Below are 9,035 nucleotides of genomic sequence, written 5' to 3' on the forward strand. Positions count from 1 at the left end.
TTCATAGTAGCTCTTTTTGTAGTGCAAAGAATTGGAAATTGTGGGGATGCCCATCAATTGGGGAAAGTCTGAACAAGTTATGGTATATGAATACTATTATTCCATAAGCAATCATGAATGATTGTACTCTAGAGAGGCATGGAATAAATTATAGGATCTGATATTGAGTGAAGCGAGCAGAACCAAGAGAACATTCTACACCTTAACAACATTGTGAGGTGATTGGATGCAGCTCTTCTCAGCAGTTCAAAGAATTAGGTCAACCCTTTAGACCGACTATGGAAATTCTATCTCCAGAGGAAGAAAAACAAAACAAAACAAAACAAAAAACCCCTTAAGAATCTGATGAACATGACATTCACTTTTTTAAAAATTTTATTTATTTAAGGCAATAGGGTTAAGTGCCTTGCCCAAGGTCACACAGCTAGGTAATTATTAAATGTACAAGGTCAGATTTGAAGTCAGATTCTCCTGACTCCAGGTGGTGCTCTATCCACTGTGTCACCCAGCTAGCCCTATGACATTCACTCTTTAAAATTTTTCTCTTATCTCTTTCTTTCCTGTCCCATAGTTTTCTTTCTTTTCCCTTTACCCTAATTCCTCATGCTGAAAATTACAAATCTGTAAACATGTTTAACAGAAATATGTGTGTACAATATTCACCTGACTGTTAAGCACTGAAGGGAGGTGGGGTGGGAAGAAAGGGTAGAAGAAAATTATGTAAATTAAAAATATGCATATGCATATGGATGACTGTTGAAAAACTTTCATAACATGTATCTGGAAAAATAAAATGTCAATTAAAAAATAAAATAAAAAATTTTAAAAATAAAAAGAAGATATGTGCAGAGCATTTGTAAAGCAATCTCAAAAGGAAGATACAGTTGAGTGTTATTACTGACTTTATGATCAGTTTAGTAACCACAAAAGCCCTCTTTCAGAAGGGATTTGATCTGAGTTTTGAGGTAAAAAAAATCCAAAAAGAAAAAGTATTAAAGAAAATATTAATAAAATTAATTAATAAAAATTAATATTATTCAAAATATTTAAAATTTTAATACTTGATTCTTCAATTTAAGCTCAATTCTGCCAGAAATAATTTTATTTAATTGATCTTTAACAGAGTTTTTTTCATCTGCTAACCAAAAGCAGAAAGGAGATCTCTTTGCTCAAGTTGTCATTATGTCCTGGATATGATGAAGTTATCCCCTTCATAAAACTGTACTCCAAGGCTAATTTATACAATCCAGGAGTAGAGTATTAACATCTGACATGAACAGAGTCCTATTTTGGGCATTGTAGCACAATTCAACCAGTACCCATTGCAGTGTCTGGCAAAAAAGAAAGTGCCTACCTACCTAAGAAAAAAATTTTTGAGACTTTGGAACTTTGATTAAATGCAATGATAAATCATAAGTCCAGAAGCCTGAAGTTGAAATATGCCATTCAATGAAAGAATGACTTTAAATTTAATTCTTTAAATTCAAAGAAAGATGACTTTAAATTTCAGAGATATATATTTTGGGCTATGGCCAAGGGGGAAATTTGTTTTTCTGGACTATTGTATCTTTATGATAAGGCTTTATTTTTCATGGTTTGTTGTTGTCATTGTTTGAGGGAGGGATGAAAGGGACAAATTATAAATGCATATAAAGGGGGGCAGAACCAAGATGGCAGCATGAGAAGTCTTTCCTAGATGCTTTCTCCAAAATATTCCCAGAACCTTAAAATAATGGCTCTAACTAAATTTTCAAGAGACAGAACCTACAGAAAGATCCAGTGAGGCAATTATCCAGCCTAAGGTAAACTGGAAGATCTTGGGAAAGCTCTGTTCCATGGGGATGGAGGGGGCAGCAGCACAGCCAAGAATATCACACTGGAGCTCCATTCTTCTAGGAACAGCCCACAGGGCACCTGGGTCCTTGGAAGCCCCGGTTCCTGGCAGCAGAAGCAGTTTCCTGACCTGCCAACCCAGGTAGCACCAAGCACAACTTGGGAGATCAGAAGGGAAACCTCTGCCAGAGCATTTGTGAAGCTCAGGCCAGTGTAGCCCTCCTCAGTGCAGCCACAGCCATTAGTGCAGCCAAGATCCCAGGAAACAGAAGCCAGCCTATAGAGTCACCCAGCAAGAGCCATCCAGCAGATGCTTCCAAAGAGCTCAGGCCACAGAAGGTAAGGGAGTGGGGGTAGACTGTCATGGTCTCTCCTCTGGCCCTAGAACAGGACTCTTGTGCTTTGTCCATATTCAGACCCTGGTAGCATTCTGGGACCACCCAATGCCATAGAGCAGGGACCCTCCTCACAGTTCCAGAGCAGAGGGGTTCACTTGTGGTCATCCAAAGACCAAAACACAGACCAGGAGAGCAGACAGAGCCTCCCATAAGACCTTGAAGGAACTGAGGTCCTCGTGGGGGGTGTCCCAATAACACTCAAAAGTTCAGGAAGCACCCCAAAACCAGGGCATAGGCTGGGGAAATGAGTAAACAGAAAAAAAGGAACCTGACCATAGACAATTACTTTGGTCTCATGGAGGATCAAAATATGCACTCAGATGAAAAAAGTCTAATTTCTGCATCTAAAGACTCCAAGAAATATAGAAGTTGGTTTCAGGCTATTTAAGAGCTCAGAAAAGATTTTGAAAATCAAGTAAGGGAGGTAGAGGAAAAATTGGGAAGAGAAATGAGGGAGATGCAGGAAAAACATGAAAACTAAGTCAATAGCTTAGTCAAGGAGATCCAAAAAAATGCTGAAGAAAATAATATACTAAAAACTAGTTTAGGTCAAAAGATGGATTTTCGATGTACAGATGAATTTCAAATGTTCCTGTTGAAATGGCCAGAGCTCAACAGAAAGTTTGATCTTCAGGTACAGGACTCAGGTGAAGCATAGAGCGAGGGTGGATGAAAGGTAAATTATGAGGGACTTGATGATGAACTGCTTGTATTCCTGCATGGGAAGATGATACTGATAATACTCGTATGAACCTTCTCATTTATTAGAGCAGTTAGAAGGAGTATATATATATATAGACAAGGCATAGAAGGGAGCTGAATATGAAGGTATAATATATTTTTAAAATGGAGTCAGTGAGTGAAAAGGAAATATATGGGAGAAAGGAAAGGAGACGTAGAATAGACTAAGATATTTCATGTAAAAGAGTCAAGAAATAGCTTTTGCAATGGTATGGAAGGGGGGGAAGGTGAGGGGGATTGAGGGAGCCTTCATTCTCATCAGAAATGGCTCAGAAAGAAACAACATATATATATATATATATATATATATATATATATATATATATATGTATGTATATATGTATATATGTATATTTAATAGGATATAGAAATCTGGAAGAAAAATGAGAGAAAGGGGATGGGAGAAAGGGGATGAGGGAAGGCACAGGGCATGTAGGGGATAGAGGAGAGGGTAGATCATGAGGGAAGATAGTCAGATAGAATACATTTTTTTTTTTACTTTTTTGCAAGGTGGTAGGACTAGGTGGCCTGTCCAGGACCAAGGGTTGAGTGGTTACAGGGATGTAGGCTTGGGCCTCTTGGCCCCAGGGCTGGTGCTCTGTCTACTGTGCCACTCAGCTGTCCCATAGCACACTTTTGAAGAGGGACCGAGTGAAAGGAGAGAGAAAATTAATAACTGGTAGTGGAGAAAAATGGATGGAGGGAATTACAAGCCAGCAACAGCAGCTGTGGAAAAATATGAAAGTAACTTCTCTGATGGACTTATGATAAAGAATGCAATCCACCCCAGAGACAGAACTGATGGTATCAGAACACAAACTGAAGCACATTTTTTCCCCTCTTTCTTCCACTTTATTTCTTGTGAGGTTTTTTATTTTTGTGAGAGGGGAGAGGGAAAAATAAAAATTTAAAAATTGATTTCTCTTAAAAATAAATTAAATAAATAAATAGATAAAATAAACTTAAAAAATAAAAGCATATAAAAATAAATATATTTTTAATCAAGAAATGTTTATAGATTGATCCTATTTTAAATTCAAATGTTAACTATGAAATAACAACCATTGAGCAGATAATCACTGAGTATCCCAAATTAGGCACTGGGAAAGATAAAAAGTTCTCATAAGACACAGACCCTGCCCTCTTGGAACTTAAACATCAAAGAAAATGTGTTTCCTGCCTTTGAGAAACTGTTGGTCTGGTAGAAATGATAGACCGCACATCAAGGAAGATTAATATGCATGGAAATTCATCACATATAAGCAGCCTATACCACTGGGGTGGGAGTCAGTGGGTAAGCCAAGTCAATGACAAGACAAGAAAGATCTCTTAGAGGAGGAAAATATAGAACAGAGTTGAAAAGGAAAATCGAACAGAAAAGAAAAGAGAGTTTGCTAGAAACTCAATGAAAGCTGAGAGGCATTAATGAATAGTTTGTAATAATTCAGAAGCAAGTTAAAAAAGCCCTCAGAGAGATGGATCTTGCCATGTTCTTGGTGTCTCACTTTGGTCATTCTCTCCAAACATTGCAACCCCAGCAGAAAAATGGACCCCCCCCCCCAAGTCCCTTAGTTCTGACAAGTGAATTTTATCCTTATGCCTCCATGACATTTCCTGGAAGCCTCCTCACTCTGCTCAACATGGTACCTTCCTCCTCCCTTCCTTTCCAATATCCCTGTATATGTTACCTTCCCTCATTAGAATTCAAGCTTCTTGAGGTCAGGGATTGTCTTGCTTATTTGTGTTTGTTATCCCCATTATTTAATACAGCTCTTAATAAATGCTCTATTATCTATTTTTTAAATTATCTACCTATCTGTCTGTCTGTGTATTTATCCATCCATATATTTTTCTTCATGAAAACCTAAAGGCGACCCTACTTCAATGCCATCGTTTCCATGAACCATTTCCTGATGCTTCCAGATTATAGAACTTCAGATTTCACTTTGCTTTACAATCCTCTAATATATTTAACATGTAACATTTTAGTTTCTCTGTGTGTCTATGTCCCTATTTCTAAGATCCATAAAGTAAAGATACATCCATATTTTATCTAAACTTTATATCTTTCCCAGTACCATATATGATAGACCCTTAATATATTTTTTGTTGCCTTTTTATCTCCTTCCCCTTTATCTTTCAGGTGTCATTCGATTATGTCTTGCTTTGCTTTAAGCCTGTCTCTCCCACTTTTACTTCATTTCACCCATGGTAGCAATCTTTTCTCTATCATCCAGCATCACTCCCTTTCTGTTCTCTTTGATACTTCCCCCAAAAGTTCCTCTCCTCCATGATATCCAGATTCAATACCTTTTCCTTATATGTTCCCTCATACCCTTGCTTTCTGGTTCTGCCTCTCTCTGTTAAGAGTCACAGAATCATAGAATCTTAAATTTGTTCATGTCATTCAATATCCTAAGCCCTACCCAAACCCCTTCTGCAATATAGGTGGCCACCAAGTTTCATTGTAAATGTTTCTAGTGACAGGGATTTCACTATTTCATTAGACAACCCTATTTTTGGACCTGCAGTTAGTAGATTCTTTGCTATTATTCTTTGTTGTGGTGGTGGTGGTGGTGGTTGAGTTGTTCAGTCATGTCTGCCTCTTCATGACCCCATGGACCTTAACCTGACAGGCCCTTTTATTCTCCACTATCTCTCAAAATCTATACAAACTCATATTCATTGTTTCTGAGACACTATCTATCCTTCTCATTGTCTGCCATCATCTTTTCCTTTCGCCTTCAAACTTTTCCTTGAGTCTTCTCTTCTCATTATGTGGTCAAAGTATTTAAGCTTCAACTTCAGTATTTGACCTTCTGATGAATAGCCTGAATTAATTTCTTTAAGCTATGACTGGTTTGATCTCCTTTCTGTCTAAGGGCCTCTCAAAAGTCCTCCAGAACCACAATTTGAAGCATCTGCTTTCCTTACAGTTCAATTCTCACAGCCAAATATTGCTATAGGAAAAACCATAGCTTCAACCATGACCCTTGTCAGCAAGGTGACATCTGCTTTTAAATATGCTGCCCATGGGGCGGCTAGGTGTGTAGTGGATAGAGCACTGGTCCTGGAATCAGGAGTACCTGAGTTCAAATCTGGCCTCAGACACTTAATAATTACCTAGCTGTGTGGCCTTGGGCAAGTCACTTAACCCCATTTGTTTTACAAAAACATAAATGAATAGATAGATAAATAAATAATGAATAAATGAATAAATAAATATGCTGCCCAGATTTGCCATAACTTTCCTTCCAGGGAACAAGCATCTTTTCATTTCAAGGCTACAGTCACTGTCTGTAGTGATATTTGAGTCAAAAATATAAAATCTGATATTTCTTTCATTTCTTCTCCATTTTCCAGGAAGTGATGGGACCAGTTGCCAAGATCTTAAAGGGTTTTTTTGTTTGGTTTGGTTTTTTTGTTTGATGTTAATTTTCATGCTAGCTTTTACACTCTTCTTTCACCCTCATCAAGAGGTTTCTTACTTTTTCACTTTCTTCCACCACTGTGGTCTTGTCTGCACATTCAAGGTTGTTGATGTTTCTCCCAATTTAGCTAAAACCTATCTCTCTATAATTTCCATTCTTTGGTCCTAGTTATGCTCTGGATATGAAAGGCCAAATTCTACTTCTATATGAAAATCTTGCAAATATGTGAAAGCACTTATCATTTTGCTTCAATTTTCCAAACCAAAAAGGTCCCAGTACCTTCAGATATTTCTTGTCTTCACCACCTTTCTCTACAAGATCTGCAATTTGTCAATGTCTCTGTTAAATGACCAGAAAGGGGACACGTAAACCAGGCTTCAAGAATCTACATGAGACTCTCCTCAGCTAGGTGGTACAGTGACTAGAGTATGAGACCTAGCAGAGTTCAAGCCCAACCTCAAACACTTACTGTGAGACCCTAGGCGAGTCACTTAACCATTTTTGCCTCAATTTCCTCATTTGTAAAATGAATTGGAGAAGAAAATGACAAACTACTCCAGTATTTTTGCTAAGAGAACTCTAAAAATGTGTCATAAAGACTCATATACACCTGAAAATTACTTAACAATAATAATTCCTGTTTAGTCTATATTTGATAGCTTTTTGACAAGGGGAAGGGAGAGGGAAGAGAGGGAGGGAGAAAATGTGAAATGCAAAATCTTACAAAAAATGATTGTTGAAAATGTCTGCCATGTAGTTGGAAAAATAGATTTTTATAAAAAATGATAACAATTTCTCACTGGTGATGAGAATGACTAATCAAAGCTTTATGCTTGTATGAAGGTTAAAGGTGGTGTGAGAACTAGGGAGAGAGTAAGTTTTTGTTGTTTCCTGCTCATGAGATGACATCTATGGTTGTATACCTTCTTTGGAGAGAAAACCTTAGAGGCAGGGATGGGAGAGGAGGGAAGGGAGAGAGAGAGAGAGAGAGAGAGAGAGAGAGAGAGAGAGAGAGAGAGAGAGAGAGAGAGGAGACCTTGGGAAGCATCCTTATGTGTTCCTGATTTCCAACTTGTCTCTTAGAGACTTCTGGGAATTTCCTCCTCTATGAGATAGGAGACTTGAACTCTTGGTTCAGTTCCCAACAATAAAGCTCATTCATTTTGTCTAGTATATTCTTATCTGCAAAACTACTCTGATTTTTGTTTGGTATTTGCTTGGATAAATGGATTTATTCCCCATTCATTATCTGAGATTATCTTTTGTGTGAATAGCAATGGCAGTTGGTGGAAAGGAGTTACAAGTTTGCTCCTTCTGCTACAAGTTTAAGGTACACATATTTACCCTTTAAAGAATAGCAAGCAGGAAAACAGCTTGAACCTAAAAAACATTTCTCCTAAAATGACAATATTTAGGTGAGCACTATTCCAAAGATATCAGTTCACATCTCCCTGAAATCCATATTTAGACAAATCTATGTGTGCATACACATAACAAAATTGGCAACACAAACACCTTCCAGAGAAAATACACCAAATTTGGTCTGAACATTCTATTATTTTTTTTAGGAGTATGTTTACTCCATAATAGCATCTCTTCTTTCTTTCTTTCTTTCTTTCTTTCTTTCTTTCTTTCTTTCTTTCTTTCTTTCTTTCTTTCTTTCTTTCTTCCTTTTCTTTTCTTTTCTTTTTCTTTCTTTCTTCCTTTGTCTTTCTGTTCTTTTCTTTTCTTTTTCTTTCTTTCTTCCTTTCTCTTTCTTTTCTTTTCTTTTCTTTTTTCTTTCCTTCTTCCTTTCCTTTCTTTCTTTTCTTCTTTCTTTCCTTCTACATTTCTTTTGTTTTCTTTCTTTTTCTTTCTTTTCTTCTTTCCTTCTTGCTTTTTTTCTTTGACTTTCTCCTTTTCTCTTTTTTTCTTCTTCCGTCCTTTCTTCCTTCTTTTCTTTCTATTTCTTTCTTTCCTTCTTGTCATCCAAAGAAATGGTAAGAGAATTAAACTTTTAAAGTATTTATGTATATGTAATATGAAGAATATCATATTCTAAGTGTTAGAGATGCAAAGAAAAAATAAGACAAAAGAGTCTTCATAATATCTATTAGAGGGACTAAGGTGAGGTAGCATAGTTCAAAATGCTAGATTTGGAGGCAGAAGACCTGTTCAAATGCTGACCCTAAGTGATGTCACTTAATTTTTCTGGGACTCAGTTTCTTCATCTATGAAGTGAGAGACCTCTGAAGTTCCTTGCAATTCTAAATCTGTGATCTTAAGACAAATGCCTAAATATTTACATGAATTTTAATAAGTTAAGAGAATAGGAGAGATCCAATGCATGAGCAATTTTTAAAGGGATACAATTAATTATAACTAGGGAATGGGTATGGGAAACAAGGGTCAGGGGAGATTTCATGGAAGATGGACCATGTAGATGAGTTGGACCTTGTGGAAACGGAAGCATTTCAACAGATAGTGATGTGAGCAAGACCCTTCCCTGGATATAAAATAGTGAGTTAAAAGGCGTGGGGTGGGGGTAAATATGTAAGACAAGATTAGGAAATACCAAGTGATCCAAGTAGGCTTGAATGTTAAATGCATAAATAAGAGTTCTACTCCCTTGCCGACCTTCCTGTTGGAAAAC

Source organism: Macrotis lagotis, chromosome 2 (assembly GCF_037893015.1).
Source record: "Macrotis lagotis isolate mMagLag1 chromosome 2, bilby.v1.9.chrom.fasta, whole genome shotgun sequence".
NCBI lineage: Eukaryota > Metazoa > Chordata > Mammalia > Peramelemorphia > Peramelidae > Macrotis > Macrotis lagotis.